Source organism: Myxine glutinosa, chromosome 14 (genome assembly GCF_964187855.1).
Source record: "Myxine glutinosa chromosome 14, kmMyxGlut1.1, whole genome shotgun sequence".
In the NCBI taxonomy this organism is placed as follows: domain Eukaryota; kingdom Metazoa; phylum Chordata; class Myxini; order Myxiniformes; family Myxinidae; genus Myxine; species Myxine glutinosa.
The window spans coordinates 52,334,866-52,354,274 of record NC_136274.1 but is presented as its reverse complement, the minus strand read 5'-3'; the positions used below and the strand labels follow the sequence as shown (position 1 = coordinate 52,354,274).

The following is a 19,409-nucleotide window of genomic DNA, read 5'->3' as shown; positions in this document are numbered from 1 at the left end:
GCTATGCATTCAGGCAGTTGCGTTCTCCTGGCATCCGCCAAACTCAGATTCGTCCGTCGGACTGCCAGATGGTGAAGCGTGATTCATCACTTCAGATAACGCGTTTCCACTGTTCCGGAGTCCAATGGCAGCGAGCTTTACACCACTCCAGCTGACGCTTGGCATTGCGCATGGTGATCTTAGGCTTGTGTGCGGCTGTTCAGCCATGGAAACCCATTTCATGAAGCTCCCGACAAACAGTTGTTGTGCTGACGTTGCTTCCAGAGGAAGTTTCGAACTCGGTAGTGAGTGTTGCAACCGATGACAGACGATTTTTACACGCTACACGCGTTCTGTGAGCTTGTGTGGCCTACCACTTTGCGGCTGAGCTGTTGTTACTCCGAGAAGTTTCTACTTCACAATAACAGCACTTACAGTTGACCGGGGCAGCTCTAGCAGGGCAGAAATTTGAAGAACTGACTTGCTGGGAAGGTGGCATCCGATGACGGTGCCACGTTGAAAGTCACTGAGCTCTTCAGTACGGCCCATTCTACTGCCAATGATTGTCTATGGAGATTGCCTGGCTGTGTGCTTCATTATATATACCTGTCAGCAATGGGTTTGGCTGAAATCGCCGAATCCACTAATTAAAAGGGGTGTCCGGATACTTTTGGCCATGTAGTGTATCTTGAATGTGGACGTTTACAACCTCTCTTTACCTCCCTCCAAGAATGCTTTGTGAAACTTGGCTATGTTTTCAATTACAATATTTTTATTAACAGTGTTTAGGCCCTCCTTCCCTCAAAAAAGTCGTTTTAACAAAATTTTTGATTGTTCAAGTTACGTTTGCGATCTATGTCAAGGAAGGATCTATGTCAAGTCCAGGAATGCAAAAATGGAAAACTGCTGATTCTTCGCATAATGTGTTGCTCACATTTAAGGCTCTTGTGAGCACAAGATTAAAATGGAATACTGTTTATTTTAATGAACAAAGGTTGAACATTATTTAGAAAAAAATGAAGTTTTAACGATGCCTTTTGTAAACTTGATGATGCCGATTTATTAATAATTTCTCTTTGAAGCAATGGTTTTATTATTGTTCTTCTCTCTGTGGCTGTACATAACTGTCCCTTTTCACTTTTGTAATTAAAGGAAGAAACAGTCAGTCAGTCAGTGTCTCTCTATCTCTGTGTGTGTGTGTGTGTGTCTCTCTCTCTCTGTGTCGCTGTCTCTCCCTCCAAGGTTGAGACTCATGGAAGAGCAAAGCGACGGAGGGCATGAATTGAGGAGTAAGGCAGTGGTGCACTTTCCTCCCCTCCCCCCAAACACAACAAGCAAGGGAATGAATAAAGAGGAAGAGATGAGAGAAAGGAGGCAAAGAAACACTGCAATCCACAAGAACGATTCAGTTAGGAAGGGTTAATTGGGCAATAAAGATTGTGGCTAAGGATGGGGGATGACAAGAGATGGCGGTGCAACACCTGCTTGAATCCAGGAGGGAAGAGTGAGATATGGTGAAGCCTCTATAAAGCGGTTCCACAGACGTGATAAGTGAGGAACAAGAGAGTGGAGGTGTGCAGTCAACCTGGAGTTTGGGAGTTTAACTGGGAGAGGGTTACTTGAGAACACATCCAACCTAGAGCTGTAGGGGAGGGTTGGAGCCCTGAGAGAGCAGAGGAGCTAAACCAGAAAACAGGCGGTAAAAGACAGATAGATCACCAGCCTGCTGGCAATGTGAAAGCAGCACACATTGTGCGTTGGCCTCATTGCAGAAGATTCCAATCATGAGAGCTTTTGATTCCACAGAATCCAAGAGACAGATGTGATGCTGGGGCTCCAGTCCATATGGGAGTAGTACTCCATTGGCTCTGGACAAAGGCCTTAAAGGGACAATAATGAAATATTTTGAAGAGATATGATTTAGAGGATGATATCCCTAACCCATTAACACAAAAAAATATTTTTGGGGGAGAATAATAAGCCGGATAATCGTGTTTTTAAATCGGACTATTTTCACTTGGCAAATTAGCTACTTCTGTCTATTCGCACAACGTCAAGGGTGCACAACTCAAAAGTGTGCCCCTAGTTTCAATTTACTCGCAAAATTAACACATGCACATTTCTTGGAAATTTCGCATGACAAAATATTTTGTTTCTAAAGATATAATTTCAGAATCTATATTATAAAACAGGAGTGTCTGTCTGTCCATCACCAAACTACTCCCTCAGTTTTGGGGTTAGCCCTGCCAAACCTTCTGTGTAACGTTTTAGGGTCCCAGCGAATGTTGTAAGGTAGCGAATGTTGCGATAGCGAACGCTTCATAAATTCCTCAATAAAATGATGATTTTGAAAGCGACTCGATACGGAGCTGCCCCAAATCCAGAAGTGAACACATGACGACAATGAGCTGGTTTGATAATATCTCAATACAATCGTTATTTAACACAGTATTTTGTTATAGTATTAATGTATGATTGGAATGAAAATAGAGATATTGAGTTTAAATATGAATGAGGAAATGACGTGAGGGTTTCTACTTTCTAACCGTGACATTCGCAGATTCGCCATATGCAGATTCGCCATTGACTGGCGATAAAACCATTCAGACTGGGTGCGTTTTTTTTTGTGCCAGTCCTTCATGAACCTGCTATCCATGTCTGACGTTCGACTGAAGGTGGCACAGAAATGTGGAATTTATTGGTTCATCGTTTCCCATTCACCGTTTTTTTACCTAAGTCTTTCATAAACCTGCTGTCCATGTCTGACATGTGACTGAAGGTGGCACAGGAATATGGAATTTATTATCTTGCCAAAACGAAGTTTTTGCAAGATGTATTAGTCAGCTTGTATGTTTGTTTGTGGTTAATCATTTTTTTTTCACGTTTAGATCACTCTGTAGACCACAGTTATTATTGGAAACTCCTGTAACTTCGCATATCAGAGTCCTATAGAGATACCCTTCAGCACACAAAATTTTGAAGGTCAAGGTCAAAGGTCAAGGTCACTTTGTGGTCAATCATGGAGGTCGACGAAACACTAATTTTTTGAGTAACTTTGATCGGATCGTCTCCAAACTTCATGGGAATCTAGTATATGGTCCGGCGCTCAGCTGATTAGTTTTTGGTGGCGATCGGCCTTGACCTTCATGGTTAGCGCTGGAGGTCGAAAATTATTGACCCCAAGGTCAAATTTTGAAATCGTAGGTACCATATCGAGTAATACCTCATATGAATGCCCTTGATGAGTGCTTCCCAGATCTGTAAACAGTTTGACGCTATGACGTCATTTGATGACGTCATGACGAAAAAACGGAATTTTCACATTTTGGCAAGATACGGTTCACCCTGTGGGTGACATATGTTCATTTGTTCATCGTTTCCATTCGCAGTTTCCGCATTGTTTGTTTGCTTTTGGCTTCACACCCATGCATAGCGTAGGACGGGCACATCGCTCGTTGTATATAAAATATGCCGAATGACAAAACTACAAATGCCGAATCCGCGAATGCCATGGGTGGAAACCCCAGTTCAATTCCTCACTCTGCTTCAAACTAAATCTCTATATTTTCATTCCAAATGGCATCATTCCAATCACAAATTAATGCTATCGCATTAATATAACAAAATACAAACAAAATGTTAAAAATACTCGTGATGAAAACGCATATTGACAGATCTCACATGATAACATGATATAACATGATAAATAACATGATGACATGATAAATTATCTCAGGGTCATCTGCCATCTGCTTGGAAATGAGCCAACATTACCGCTTTACATAAGAAAGGTGCAAAAACAGATCCTTGGAACTACAGACCAATCAGCCTCCTCCCAATAATCAGCAAGGTCATGGAATCGATCATCACTTCTTCCTCTTCTCCAATGGCTTGTTCTCGGATCATCAATTTGGATTCAGACCAGGTCATTCTACTCTGGACATGCTGCTTCTGCTGTCTCAACAATAGATGGAGGTCCACAATGCCAAACAGGAAATCAGAGCTGTCTCCCTCGACATATCTCGTGCCTTCGATACAGTCTGGCACCCCGCCCTGCTCACCGAACTCTCCCCGGATGGTATCCATGGAAAACTCCACGCATGGCTTGCAGACTTCCTTTCTGGTCGCAGTAAACGTGTGGCCCTGAATGGAATTCTCTCTTCTCCCCTTCCTGTTCAGGCTGAAGTTCTCAAGGCAGTGTTCTGGGCCCTGTGCCTTTTCTGGTCTTCATTAATGATCGAGGAGGATCGAGAAAGAGGTAGCAAAGGCGCAGGAGGCATGTAGAAAAATGTTCGGAGAACGCTTGGATTCGAAAAAGGGTCAGAAAGCAGTATTCAGGATTGCAAAGCATATAGCGAAAGAGAGGTGTGATGTGATGGGGGTGAGTTGCTTGAAGGATGAAGTGGGACAAATCGTTGTCGACCCAGATGGAATTAAAGGAAGATGGAAAAGATATATGGAAATGCTGTTGAATACAGAGAATGCATGGGATGGCAACATAGAGAGTAACCCAGTTTTAGGACCGGCAGAGAGGATAACTGAGAAGGAAGTTGAGGAAGCGATAAAAGCAATGAAGAGTGGAAAAGCGGGAGGGCCGACGGGAGTTGTGGGAGATATGTTGAAGGCAGCAGGAAGTTGGGGTGTGAAGAGAATGACAGAGATCTGTAATCTGGTGGTGAAAGAAGGCCGCATTCCAGTGGATTGGGAACTGAGTACCCTCGTCCCTCTATACAAGGGGAAAGTTGACCCTCTGGAGTGTGGCTCGTACCGAGCGATAAAGTTATTGGAGCATGGAATGAAGGTATTGGAAAGGGTGTTGGAGAGGAGGATAAGGAAGAAAGTGAAGATCGACGAAATGCAGTTTGGATTTATGCCAGGAAGAGGAACGACAGACGTGCTTTTCATTGTGAGGCAGTTGCAGGAGAAGTACATGGAGAAGAAGCAGAAGTTGTTTTTTGGGTTTGTTGATCTGGAGAAAGCATTCGATAGGGTTCCACGCAAAGTATTGACATGGGCATTGAGGTAGTTAGGAGGGGAGGAATGGTTGATCAGAGTAGTGATAGCAATGTACAAAAGAGCGCGCACAGCTGTAAGGACGAAGGACGGGAACAGTGGTGAGTTTGAGGTGAAGGTGGGAGTGCATCAGGGGTCGGTACTAAGTCCACTACTATTTGTAGCTGTGATGGAGGTGCTGGCTCAGAACGTAAAGGAGGGTTTACCGTGGGAGTTGTTGTTTGCAGGTGATCTGGTGTTGATTGCGGAAAGTATGGATGGACTGAAGGAAAAGATGAACAAGTGGAAGGAATGTATGGAGACAAAAGGTCTGAAGGTGAATATCGGAAAGACGAAGGTGATGACAAGTGGTAAAGCATGTGGTGAGGTGGAAAGAACTGGGAAGTGGCCGTGTGCTGTGTGCAGGAAGGGTGTCGGAGTGAACTCCATTCAATGTACAATGTGCGCTGAGTGGGTTCATCAAAAATGTAGTGGTCTGAGAGGGTCATTTACCAGTGTGGCAGCTACATTCAAATGTAAGGTGTGCACAGAGGGAGCTGCAGATGGAGGAAATGTTGAGTTGGATCTTGGAGACGGCGTGAAGCTGGAAGGTGTGAAAACATTTTTCTACCTCGGAGACATGCTGAATGGAGAAGGTGGATCAGACTCGGCAACGGTTGCTCGAGTGAGATGTGCATGGAAGAAGTTTCTGGAACTGAGTGGCGTGCTGATGAGGAGGAGAGTGTCGCTGAAGCTGAAGGGAAAGGTGTATGCTGCATGTGTGAGAAGTGTTATGATTTATGGGAGCGAGACATTGGTAATGAACGTAGAGCAGCAACGAAGGCTGGAAAGGGTGGAAATGCGAATGGTTCGATGGATGTGCGGAGTATCGTTGAGAGAGAGGAAGACAAATGATGAATTGCGAAAGATGATGGGAATATTACCTGTGATTGATGCTGTGAAGAGGAACAGGTTGAGATGGTTTGGTCATGTGTTGAGGAAGGATGAAAGTGACTGGTTGAGAAGAGTGATGGAAATTAATGTAGAAGGAAGTAGAGGACGGGGAAGACCGAGAAAGACTTGGCTAAAGATGGTGGAAGAAGAAATGCGGGCAAGGGGGTTAACAAGTAGAGATGCAGAAAACAGGGCAAAATGGAGAAGATTGTCATGGGGACCGCAAGGCTAACCCCAGCTCTAGCAGGGAAAATGGCCTTAAAATGCATGTTGTTGTTGTATTAATGATCTCTCCGACTCTCTGGAAAATCCTCTCTATCTCTTTGTTGATGACTCCACTCTCTGCCGCTCCATATCCCAACCCTCAGATCGGCAGGCAGCAGCCTCTTCACTCTTTGCAGACCTGGACAATATCACAAACTGGTCAAACAAGTGGAACATGTCCTTCAATCGTGACAAATCTCACACTCTCACCTTGTCTCTCCGAAAAGACCGTCTGGACAACCCTCCCATCGACTTTCTGAACAATCCTCTTGAATAAGTTCTGTCACTCAAGCTTTTGGGTCTCAATATCTGCCATGATCTTTCTTGGGAAAACCACATTGCCAAGCTGACCTCCAAAACCAGTCGCCGACTGGGCATCCTCCATCGTGCGAAGTCTTTTCTGGGCACTTCTGAGCTGCTCACCACATACAAAGCTTTCATCCGCAGCTCAATGGAATACTGCTCTCCCCTCTGGGCAAGTGCTCTGCCCCATACCTACCTCGGCTTCACGCACTTGAAACCAAAGCATTCAGAATCATTGGAAACTCCCGCGATAAAGCTGATTCTGAGGGCCTTTCTCTCTCTCACTACAGGCAGGTAGATGGTCTTTCTGTCTTCTACCGACTCCTCTCCAGCCTTGATCCTCATGCTCTGGCTGTGCTCTGTCCTCCAAATATTCCTGCAGAATACACAAGATCTGCCAGCTACCCTCTTCTAGTGAAACTTCCAAAATCAAGACTCTCTGCTCACCTTCACTCCTTCATTCCTCTTTTCTCCCGCCACTGGAACAAACGCCCACACTCTCTTCAATCCCACTCCTCCCTCCAGGTCTTTAAAACAGCTGTTCACCACCATCTCTTATCTGCCCCCATCCAAAACCTTGATATTTTCTACCCCCGTTAAAATGCCCCAAATCCGCCTCTTTGAATCCCCAGCTTCTTTCCTGGGGTTCCTAGAAGTGTTCATTTGCTTTATACCATGTACCTCTCCCTCCTTCCCCAGCCCTCCCCCTTCCACAGATCTACCGGCGTCCCTGTTCTCTTCTGTTGTTGTGCTTGTGTGCTTCCCTCTCTCCCCCTCTCGTCTCCCGCTCCGCTTCATTGCATGTTTTGTGTGTCTGTGCATGTTTTCATGTTCAATGTGTTAGCTCTTACACGAGCCTCGATTCTGTATGCAAAAAAAAACAAACAGAAAAAAACCAATACAGACAAATCTACCAGTGAGAAAGGGCGGATATGAAACACTTACAAATGGTAAATCAAAATCATAATTGTATTGAGAAATTGATGAAAGTTCCCACCCACCTTTGGATGGATAAAAGCAGCGTTGTTCGAGTGGAAACTCAAAATCACGATTGTATTGAGATATCAAACAAGCGAATGTTAAAGCAGAGTTAAAATTAAATGTATTACCTGTCTATATTTGAGCATTAGGTCTCTGGACAGTAGAGGGTCGTGATGGGGGATATGTGTAGGATTTGTGGCTGAAAAGTGTAGGTACGGCATAGTGTTTCAGCCATTTCCGCAGCTTATTTCCAGGTAGTGAGCCTGTGATCAAATACGAATACTGACGGCTCAAAGTGGTCTTCACAAACAACACAGTATATTTTGAATGAACATACGTTTTGATGTTGAATTTAGTTGTTCCTAGGTTTTTCAACCACAAAGCACACGATCTTTTACAATACTTTGTGGGTCAGGGATGCAAAAAATAGGGCCAATACCCCTGGGCGCTCACCTGGTAGAATAAAGCAGTATACTACACTGATTAAAGCTATTCTAAACAGGATCACGTTATTTTAAACCATTTCAATGGTTGCTAGAAGACAGGGCAGCATGTACAATCATACTAACGTAATCGCAAGACGAAACAAACAAACAAAAAGATACCTATTTTGGGGGGCAACCCCCCAACACCGGATACCACCTCAGACCCCAACTTTTATAATGCCTTGAACAAACATTGGTACATCATGGGTGATTAAGGTTGTGGTGAAGTTTCATCGAAATTGCATGTGTAGTTTCTGAGAGGAAAGCAAATACCTATTTTGGGGGGTAAACAACCTCCCTCCCAGTAGATCCCTCATTGGCCCGATTATTTTAATGCCGTGAACAAACTATGGTACATCACGGGTGATGATGGTTGTGGTCAAGTTTCATCGAAATCGTTTGTGTAGTTTCAGAGGAAAAAGTAAATTCCTATTTTAGGGGGGTCAATCCTGGATCCACTTTGACCCACATTAGACCCTCTTATACCTCGATTTTTTTAAATGCCCTGAACAAACTTTAGTCACAACACAACAAACATCATTTGTGCCAAATTTGGTCACAATCCCATTAGCGGTTTCGGAGAAGAAGGTGTGAGTGTTTATGGACGGATGGACGAACTGACAACGCGCCATCGCATAAGCACCCCAGAACTTCATTCCAGGTGAGCTAAAAAAATGACTTCTGAGTTCTGTGGGCAAATGTATTGACGATTTAAACAGTTAAAAGCTTGGCACATCGGCATCTTGTACGCTAGAATAATTTGTGATGAAATGCAGACATATGCATCCATCAAGTAGTTGTGCTCCTGTGACGTCACGCAAATAGACAGAAGTAGCCAATTTGCATAACTAAAATGAAAATAGTCCGATTTCAAACACGATTATCTGGCTTATTATTCTCCCAAAAAATTATATTTGTGCTAATGGGTCATGGATATCATACTCTAAAACACATCTCTTCAAAAAAATTCATGATTGTGTCCCTTTAAATAGATTGAGGGTAGTCCAGATTTTTCAAAAAAAGACCTTTAACAACGGAAGATGCCCAGTCGATGGAGACTACCTATGGTATGTAGTCGGAAAAGGACAGGTCATGGCTGATGGTGTGGCCGAAAGGTTCAAGAGACTGATCCTCTTCAAGTACATGACGAAGGAAACTTAATGATCATTCCAGAGTGACATTCATTTCCACAGCAATGATCATTCCAAAGCGATGATCATTCCAAAGCGATGATCATTCCAGAGCAATGACCATTCCATAGTGACAGGGTGAGATTGATATTTTCCAAGTTTGAAGCACATGTTCCATTTATCGGACCAGATCATAATCATTTGCAGATCAGCTGAGTGATGCAGCTACTGACAAGTTTTCGTGAATGCATATTGGACTAGGATTTAAATCCGAATTCACCCCACTGGTTGCATCATTATTGAGGCATGAATGTGCAGCTAATGTAGTGCCTGTCTGCATCATGGCAGGAATTTGTACTTTGTTTAGTGTACCGGCGATGACTCGTCTACTCCATGCAAAAGATGACGTTGGATCTCCAGTGTCAACCAGCTAATATTAGCAGAGAGGACACCGTCCACAGGACTTTCCATCCAATGGACGGGGCACACATTGATGTATTGCCCAGCATGTTGAACAGCTGGATGACTCTTTATAGCTGGGTGAACATTCAAACCAAACCTAGATGTCCCAGAGGCGAGTTCGCATACCTGAAAGATATCCTGCCAGCCCGAGAAATGAAGCAAACCTGTGCAAATTATACCTTGTTTAGACCAAGCTGTTTGACCTGGCGTTGTGTATTTTACAAAGACTTCCATATGATTCAAAGGAGAAAGTGAAGAGAGCTCCATGTCCTACACAGCTTCACTTGCATGTACCCAGGCATTTCCAAAGACTTTGGTGATGTGTGGCTTTGGTTTGGGGTACGGTCTGTAATAAAAAAATAAAAATAGGGAATGTGGAATGGGCTACCACGTTGATTTACAAAACAACAACAACAACAACATGCATTTTAAAGGCCATTTCCCCTACAAGAGCGTGGATTAGCCTTGCGGTCCCCAAGACAATCTTCTCCATTTTGCCATATTTTCTGCATCTCTCCTTGTTAACCCCCTTGCCCGCATTTCTTCTTCCACCATCTTTAGCCAAGTCTTTCTCGGTCTTCCCCGTCCTCTACTTCCTTCTACATTCATTTCCATCACTCTTCTCAACCAGTCACTGTCATCCTTCCTCAACACATGACCAAACCATCTCAACCTGTTCCTCTTCACAGCATCAATCACAGGCTCTATTCCAAATCATCTTTCGCAATTCATCATTTGTCTTCCTCTCTCTCAACGATACTCCGCACATCCGTCGAACCATTCGCATTTCCACCCTTTCCAACCTTCGTTGCTGCTCTACGTTCATTACCCATGTCTCGCTCCCATAAATCATAACACTTCTCACACATGCAACAAACACCTTTCCCTTCAGCTTCAACGACACTCCCATCATCAGCACGCCACTCAGTTCCCGAAACTTCTTCCATGCACATCTCACTCTTGCAACCGTTGCCGAGTCTGATCCACCTTCTCCATTCAGCATGTCTCTGAGGTAGCAAAATGTTTTCACACCTTCCAGCTTCACGCCGTCTCCAAGATCCAACTCAACATTTCCTCCATCTGCAGCTCCCTCTGTGCACACCTTACATTTGAATGTAGCTGCCACACTGGTTAATGACCCTCTCAGACCACTACATTTTGGATGAACCCACTCAGCGCACATTGTACATTGAATGGAGTTCACTCCGACACCCTTCCTACACACAGCACAGGGCCACTTCCCAGTTCTTTCCACCTCACCACATGCTTTACCACTTGCCATCACCTTCGTCTTTCCGATATTCACCTTCAGACCTTTTGTCTCCATACATTCCTTCCACTTGTTCACCTTTTCCTTCAGTCCATCCATACTTTCCGCAATCAACACCAGATCATCTGCATACAACTCCCACGGTAAACCCTCCTTTACGTTCTGAGCCAGCACCTCCATCACAGCTACAAATAGTAGTGGACTTAGTACCGACACCTGATGCACTCCCACCTTCACCTCAAACGCACCACTGTTCCCGTCCTTCGTCCTTACAGCTGTGCGCGCTCTTTTGTACATTGCCATCACGACTCTGATCAACTATTCCTCCACTCCTAACTTCCTCAATGCCCATGTCAATACTTTGCGTGGAACCCTATCGAATGCTTTCTCCAGATCAACAAACCCAAGAAACAACTTCTTCCTCTTCTCCATGTACTTCTCCTGCAACTGCCTCACAATGAAAAGCGCGTCTGTCGTTCCTCTTCCTGGCATAAATCCAAACTGCATTTCGTCGATCTTCACTTTCTTCCTTATCCTCCTCTCCAACACCCTTTCCAATACCTTCATTCCATGCTCCAATAACTTTATCGCTCGGTACGAGCCACACTCCAGAGGGTCACCTTTCCCCTTGTATAGAGGGACGAGGGTACACAGTTCCCAATCCACTGGAATGCGGCCTTCTATCACCACCAGATTACAGATCTCTGTCATTCTCTTCACACCCCAACTTCCTGCTGCCTTCAACATATCTCCCACAACTCCCGTTGGCCCTCCCGCTTTTCTACCCTTCATTGCTTTTATCGCTTCCTCAACTTCCTTCTCAGTTATCTTCTCTGCCGGTCCTAAAACTGGGTTACTCTCTATGTTGCCATCCCATTCATTCTCTGTATTCAACAGCATTTCCATATATCTTTTCCATCTTCCTTTAATTCCATCTGGGTCGACAACAATTTGTCCCACTTCATCCTTCAAGCAACTCACTCCCATCATATCACACCTCTCTTTCGCTATCTGCTTTGCAATCCTGAATACCGCTCTCTGACCCTCTTCCAAATCCAAGCGTTCTCCGAACATTTTCCTACATGCCTCCTGCGCCTTTGCTACCTCTTTCTTTGCAGCCTTCCTGGCTGCCTTATAACTTTCATGCTCTGCTGTTTCTGCTCCCGTACCCTTCGCCTTCTGCCACTCCTTGAACTTCTTCCTCTTCTCGTCAATCCTCTTTCCAACTTCATCATCCCACCACCATGTTTCCGAGTGCCTCGGTGGTCCTTTTGTCCATCCACATACCTTACCAACGGCTCCCAACAGATTAGCTTTCATTGACATCCAATCACTTTGAAGCTCAACCACATCATCCTCGACCCGACTCAGCATCTCTTTTAATGCCTCCCTTACTGTCACCTCTTTCAACCTCCACACCTTCATTCTCGGTTTGTACTTCACCCGCCGAGCTCTCCTCGCACCTTTCACGCTTATGTCGCAGACAACCAAGTGGTGCTGTGAAACAGCCTCCTCCCCCGGGATCACCTTTGTGTCCCGGAGGTGCCACCTATCTCGCCTACGCACCATCAGGTAGTCAACGGTTGTCGTCGACCCAACTGACGTGTATGTAACAAGCTTATTATCCTCTTTCTGGAACTGAGTATTACAAATCAACAAATCATCTCCATCAGCAAACTCCAAAATCCTTTCACCTTCTCCATTTCTCACACCATATCCGTAACCCCCATGAACTCCGTCAAAACCATCCATACTCCTTCCCACATGTCCATTTAGGTCTCCTCCTACCACAACAACTTCCTCATCTTTCACGTTTTCCATCAGCTTCTCTATCGCACACCAGAATTTGTCCTTCTCTTCATCGTTTCGACCAACCTGCGGAGCATATCCCGAGATGACGTTCACCAAGAGCTTTCCAATCATCATTTTCACCATCATCAACCTGTCACTCACTCTAGTCACACTCACCACACTGTCTACAAACTCCTCAGAAAACAGGACACCAACACCATTCACGCCCTCCAGGCACCCTTGCCACATAAACGTGTATTTCTGTCCCTGCCTACCCTTCACCATTCTCACACCACTTCCCTTCCATCTCGTCTCTTGCACACAACATTTGTCCACTCTTCTTCTGACCAATACTTCCACCACTTCTCCTGATCTCCCTGTCATTGTCCCTACATTCCATGTCCCAAACCTCAGAAACCGATCTCCACTTCGGGCTGTACCCTGCCCATATGTAGTTGTAATTGTCATGGTACTCTTTTTGAGGCAATGTTTTTATGGCCGGATGCCCTTCCTGACGCCAACCCTCTTAGTCGTCTCTTACGACACGGAGGGATACGGTGTACCTATTCTAATCCAGGGTACACACTGGGAAACGTTACGGTGTACGATATGTACCAACGTTATGTACCGTTACGGTGAAACGATACGGTGTACCAACGTTGATTTACAAAGTCCAACAGAAAATGATATTGTGGCCAACTTTCAATTAATTCCGCTCTTTATGCATTCTCCAGCGTCAGTCTCCATTTGCCCTCCCCTCAGACCCATGATTTCCTGACTACCATCTCGAATCCTTCTGGGAAGCAAGGTGAAGAGGAATGGAGAGAAGCCAGACCAGGCACTGGCCAGCTGCCTTGGCAAATAACGCAGCCAGAACCCATTGCCCTGGGTTGACCTGAACATCAGATTGATGAGCTTCCTGCATTAAGTTTAACTGATTAGCAACATGTTATCAAAGAAACAAAATGTTTTATCAGGTATCCCCAATGTTAGGTCAATCCAAAAGAGAATTACCTGTCTGTCTCACTATGTGCTAAGAATGTTAGAAAGATTAGAAATAAGATGTCCCTCTGCTCATCCCCCTCCCTCCCAGCCCAGAGCCTCCACACATCCCCTCTACCCCCATTCTGACAATTTAGTGCTATTACTAATTAGAGAATTGAGAGAAATGGCTTCGACTGCTTTGTGGGCCTTCTGTCTGCACAGCCTAACCAGCTGTCCACCTACCACAATGATTTCCGATGTACATACAAGCAATGACAGCACTTGCCTGTTATCAGCCGAATGTCAACAAACAAACTGGTATCAAAAAGGACAAGCCACAAACCTTGAGAAACAAGCAATTAAAGGCGTAAAAGCAAAGCTAACAATATTTGGGTCTTCAAACCATTCAGAACACACAGGCTGCGCGTTCATAATAAGTGGAAGTGGAAAGAATCAAGGAACACCAACCAGCATTGTACGTACTCCGGTGAATGACGAATCAAGGTGGACGTGGCTGCACCTCCAGCTAACATCTGCCCTGCCATGCCTCCGTTACAGCTCCCAGAGGTTTTTAAAGCGTTTATAGGTTGTTTATTAGCCCCATTACATTTGACTGACAGCGGCGAGGCAGAAAATACCATTATTAATTCCCATTACTGTGCTGAGATATAATTTTATTTCTTCCGGGCAAAGAGGGTCAGGTCCTTTTGATATACTGCAGCCAAAATAACATCTTCAAGATGATCACTCGGTTGTCAGGTGGTAGGGGCCAGCAGAATCATTGCAGTACCACTACACAAGCGTGTCTTCGCATCAATATCAATATTCCTACCTCACCAACCAAACAAATCCTTCTGTAGACAGGGAGGTAAAGGGGACAAGAGAGGTGGTTGAGATAGCAAGGGTTAACCCTAACCTAATGCAAGGAATGAAAACAAAGATGCCTTAACCCCAATGTCGATGCCATGCCAACATGCAAGCACACAACGCGTGCCCTAGTGTCAGCGTTAGGCACCAAGCCACTGCCTAAAGCAAAACCCATCCCCACCAAACCAGAGGAGCAGGAAAAAACATCCATGCGCCATAAGGGTGGCTGTTTATCAATTAACGGCATCACATTAACACCTGAGAATCATATTAGCAATTATTAAAAGTCGCTTTGCAACAAATACTTCCTTAACCAAAGAGCGTAATCATGCAAAAAAGGGAATAATAATAATAATCTTACTATAATGTAGCAAACGTGGATGTCACCGAAACTCCAAAATTGATAATCACAGTTCTTAGGCCATCACAGAGGTTCCAAACCTGGTTCTACCTTTGGTACCAACCACAATACGGGCCTCAAGTGACCACCCAAGCCCAGCAGACATGCACGTACTTTAGCCTTACTCAGCTCTCCAGCTCCGATAAACTGAGAAGGCCCAGAGGGCGGGGTGCTCGCTCGCTAGGAGTAATAATAATAATGATAATTTTAAATTAAAAACTTTTACCAATAACAGAAATGTGGCCAACCCGTTCTTTGCAATGTAATTGGTCAGGCTGGGATCAAAACAGGAAGTCAACTAAGTGCCCAAACATCACTGGCAAACCAGCACAATATATTTATGTAACCAGGAGGCCATGAGGAAATCCACTCTGTTTGGCCACCCATCTTCAGTGGTTGCTGTTGCTCAACTACCCAAAGCAGGTTTCATTAACCACACAAAATGTAAAAAATATATATATATAAAAGCACGTGCATCATAAAATGAATAAACATCCACATTCCCCATCAGCTCCATCCACGGGTGGACATCGAAATGGCACTGCTGACATCACAAAGACTGCAGAAGAATCCTACAGCCAAGTGGTGAGCTGCAAATGATAATCAGATTCAAGGTCACGGAACATCATTGAAACACAGCAGCGGTAGCATGTGGCTGGAATGATAAGGCATAGCGGGACCCATCACAAAATCAGTCTACGGGGGCATTCTTGAGGCCTCTTCCTCTGTCTGACCCCAAAATCTCAACCAATACAGCTACCTGCGGAGCCCCGGTCCCTTTCATCACGTAAGCATCCTTTTCAAAGTGGTAGTTTTGTTTGTAACAGGAAGAGGTGATGCGAAAGGAGATCAATATTGCAATTTACAAAGTGGGTGGGTTATCTGGCAAACTTCAACTTTGTGTAAAGGTGGCCAGAACCTTGTATCAGCAATCGCAAATGAGTTCCAGTCATAACTCGAGAATACCGATTGTGAAAGCCACGTGCGAAGCAGGTAAATCCGCGCCATCACATCAGAGGCCACCTAGCCTGAAAACAAAAACCGCAATTAAAAACTACTGAACTCAAAAGCCACTAAGTGCCTTTTGCCCCACTTCTGACTATTAACTAATAAACAATAACGACTGAGGACACCAAAAGCCAGAATCAAATTCACAATTTCAAAGATAAATGATGCTACAAATATTCAGAAAGTGTAAAGTCAAACTGCCATCATGCTGAGTAGAGGAAAGCAAGTACCCAAACAGTTGACTACGTGCTCGACGAACACAAATTAACATGGGATGCTCACGGGTCATACGCAAGTCTGCCAGGCAAGCAGCAGTTGGTTCTCTGTGAAAGCAGCTGTGCCACTGCAACAGAACTCAGATGGCAAAGAGCAATGGCTCTTCTTCAGATCACTCTCCTTCCTTGACTTCATGTAGGCCAGGGCTCTCAAAACGATTGGCCTCTCCCTGCAGGGCATTGCATGTAATGGGTTTCTACTTTCTAGTCTTCCATCGCAGATTGATTGCGCTGCTTTGTTTTCTTTCATTTCTTCTTTTATTTTCTGGTATAACCGTACTCCTCACACTCTACGGCCTACGCGTTACCAACCGCTCCTGTTGAGCTCACTGTGCCATAGCAGATCACCCCTCCAGTTGCGTCCGTACATCATAGTATTTCTCATGGCCCACACCATCGACATAAACACTCTCATTTGCAGAGAGACTGCATTGCAGGTGAGACTCATATGTGTGCAGTGCTGGCCTAACGTAAAACATCTCCAGTGTAGATCATATATCCACCTCTATTGCTATAGCTATAGCAAACTCTCCGTCACTGCACAGAGCATCCACAACAAACCTGCAACCAGTTGTTTGTCCATCGCTTCCTGTCACATGCACCTCCCATGTTTAGCACCCCGTTCAATATGTATGACTTAACTGTGACTGCCTGCAATGAAACACAAAGACTCTTAAACAGGCTCATAGATCAAAGCTTAGCTTTTTGCCAAAACACTATTAAACACTGTCCGTCCTGCACTCCCTCCCTTATCCACCCTCCTTCCCTCTCTGCAACCAAAAAAAAGAAAAATCAATGCTCAGAGGCACAGCTTTCACTGTAAGGATATGTGCTGCACGAGCAGTATATACCAAACCTCAAGAGGCCTGTTCTCCACTGATGAAAGTCACAGTACAAGTTTAATAAGGCACCCCACTGGTTGTAATCAGGGCCACTGCAAGGAAGCCAACCTGCCTCATAGTTTAACTCATCATAAGGCCGGCATATTTGCAGGCCGGGACATGGGCAGGCCGGCACACACTCCTCCGCAATAAACTGAAGCACAGAAAAATTTGATGACAATAGGGTCGAGTTGAATTCAGGCAGACAACTTGAAATGAGAGCAAAAGTGAAACAAAACAGTTTAACTGCCAAGCGGAATATTCATTTCATTACTAAAACATGGAGATATCTATTGTTGTGCTTTTGAGGCCTCTAAGAGATCCTCACATAGTTAAAGCAGGCATTTCAAAGTTATATTGTTTACTTTAACTGTCTAAAGACCGTGTTGGTAGATCTGCGTTGCGATTGTGTAGCTTGAAATCCCATATGTCATTTTTTTCATTCCACATTCTTTACTACAAACCATCTGCCGCATATTTTCCTCACACATGAACAAATTTTCCTCGCAACCCCCCAAACAGTTTCAAACTGCTTCATGAATGCCTGTGACAAAACACTGCACCAAAACCAGAGGCTCACAGGCCAATTCTCTTCATGGGCACCACAAAAACCACTTCGAGAAGGTTTCATGAGCACCTGCCAAAAGATATCACGCCAGGACCCAGGCTGAAGGTGGCTCCTCCCATGGACGAGAGGGTGTAGGGGGGTTAGAGTAGGCTCCACCACAGGAGACTTTGATCTACAAAAGGCTGTGTGTAGAGCCTTTGAGGGAGGAGAAGGGCTTAGAAAGGCTGGGAGGACCAGAGATTCAAAGATTGAGAGGGTTGTTCAGACTCTGTTGGAGGACCTCCTGCTCCTGACGGGAGCGGACAGGGGGATTTTGTTATTTTCCTTATTCAAACGTGCAATTCATAATACGTCTCAAAAATACCTCTCACTGCGCAATTCAAAACACCTCCCAGCATTGGAAAACCTGGGGACAAGAAGGGCCAAATGCTGTACTGTAAAGGGTGGGTGCTTGTAATTATTATTCGCACGAATGCAAGGGTCCTCTCGTCTTTCTCTCTATGTGTCCTTCTCTCTGTCATTTCTTTCGCTTCACTTTGCTCACTCGCGTTTCTTCTTTCATTCTCTGGGCTTTGTCTATTCATTTCTCACCACAGCATTCGTCTTCGTCATTCATTCTTCCCTGCATCTTCCGTCTCTTCCTTATCTCTTCACCTTCCAACCTTGTAAACCTTCGCTTCCATGTTCCCACATCCGATAGCTGTATCGCTGGACCTTCTGCCTCATCGAACAGCACCCGGGCGTCATGCCAGGAGACGCATTTAATATGTGCCACGAGTGACGTCACTGGTCTGCAGGGAAACACCGGTGCCACTGCTGTGCAAGGAGCAGGAAGGGAGCAAGCACGGAGGTTTCTAGTTTCAATCAGGACTTGGGAGGAGGTCCATCCTGTCCCCATCTATTTCTTTCTATCCTCATGTCATCTTCTTTGCCAATCACCCATCTCTCCCTTCCACATCAGACACAAGATGCCAGCAGACTGTATTAATAGCGTGTTAAGTCATCGATAAGGTTCCGAAGGCAGGTCTGTTGCGTAGGAGATAATTTGGAAAAGTATACGTGCTGTGCATAATTGTTGTACATGTATATCATTTTATTGTTTTTGCTCCCTGCAAATACTTGCCTTTTTATTACTGCCACTAAAAGCCATTTCCTTACGAAACTGTGTCCTGACCTATGATACTCAGAATGGACAGTATAAGACTGCTGAGGCATTTGGCCAGCTCGGGTTTGTTATCCAAGTTCAATCACAGACGCAGTTACGTTGGTTCTGCTTGGCCATCTGAAAAGGTCAGTTGTGTAACTGCTGGCACTGTTCCCCTTTTGCTTTTCTTAACTCACCTGTATGGTAAACTGACAATGGGCTTGAAGATCCAGCAAGAGTTGAGAGTGGTTTCTCGGAGACACGCCATCCTCTCACAGTTATCGAGAGGCAATGTCCCATTACACTGGTGCCAGGAGTGCGATTGGACCCGAAAGGGAAGCAATCACACTTCAAAACTAAATTGCGTAGCATGCCCAGCAAAAAAAAACATTTCCAGAAGCAAGTCACCATGCCGGATAAGGATGGGTAGAACGAGGTGGGTGCTAGCTGGTTAGACACGCTGCTGTGACCGAACAGGACATCACTGACGAAGGATCAATAGAAGCTGCAGTAGAGCCAACCCTGCTGCTTGGTCACCCACTACCCCTCGTTTGACCTTCCCACACTCGTATAAGAGCTAACACATAAAACATATAATGAAGGGAGCAGGAGACAAGAGGGGGCAGAGTGAGGGAAGGACAACAACAGTAGAGAACAGGGACATCGGTACA

General features: G+C 44.9%; 1 protein-coding gene across 4 annotated transcripts in view; it reads right to left on the bottom strand.

The window, feature by feature from the left end:
• The window catches only part of LOC137439256 (connector enhancer of kinase suppressor of ras 2), a 231,786-nt gene that overhangs the window by 171,411 nt on the left and 40,966 nt on the right, over nt 1-19,409 (bottom strand). The gene's annotated exons all lie outside the window — the stretch shown is intronic.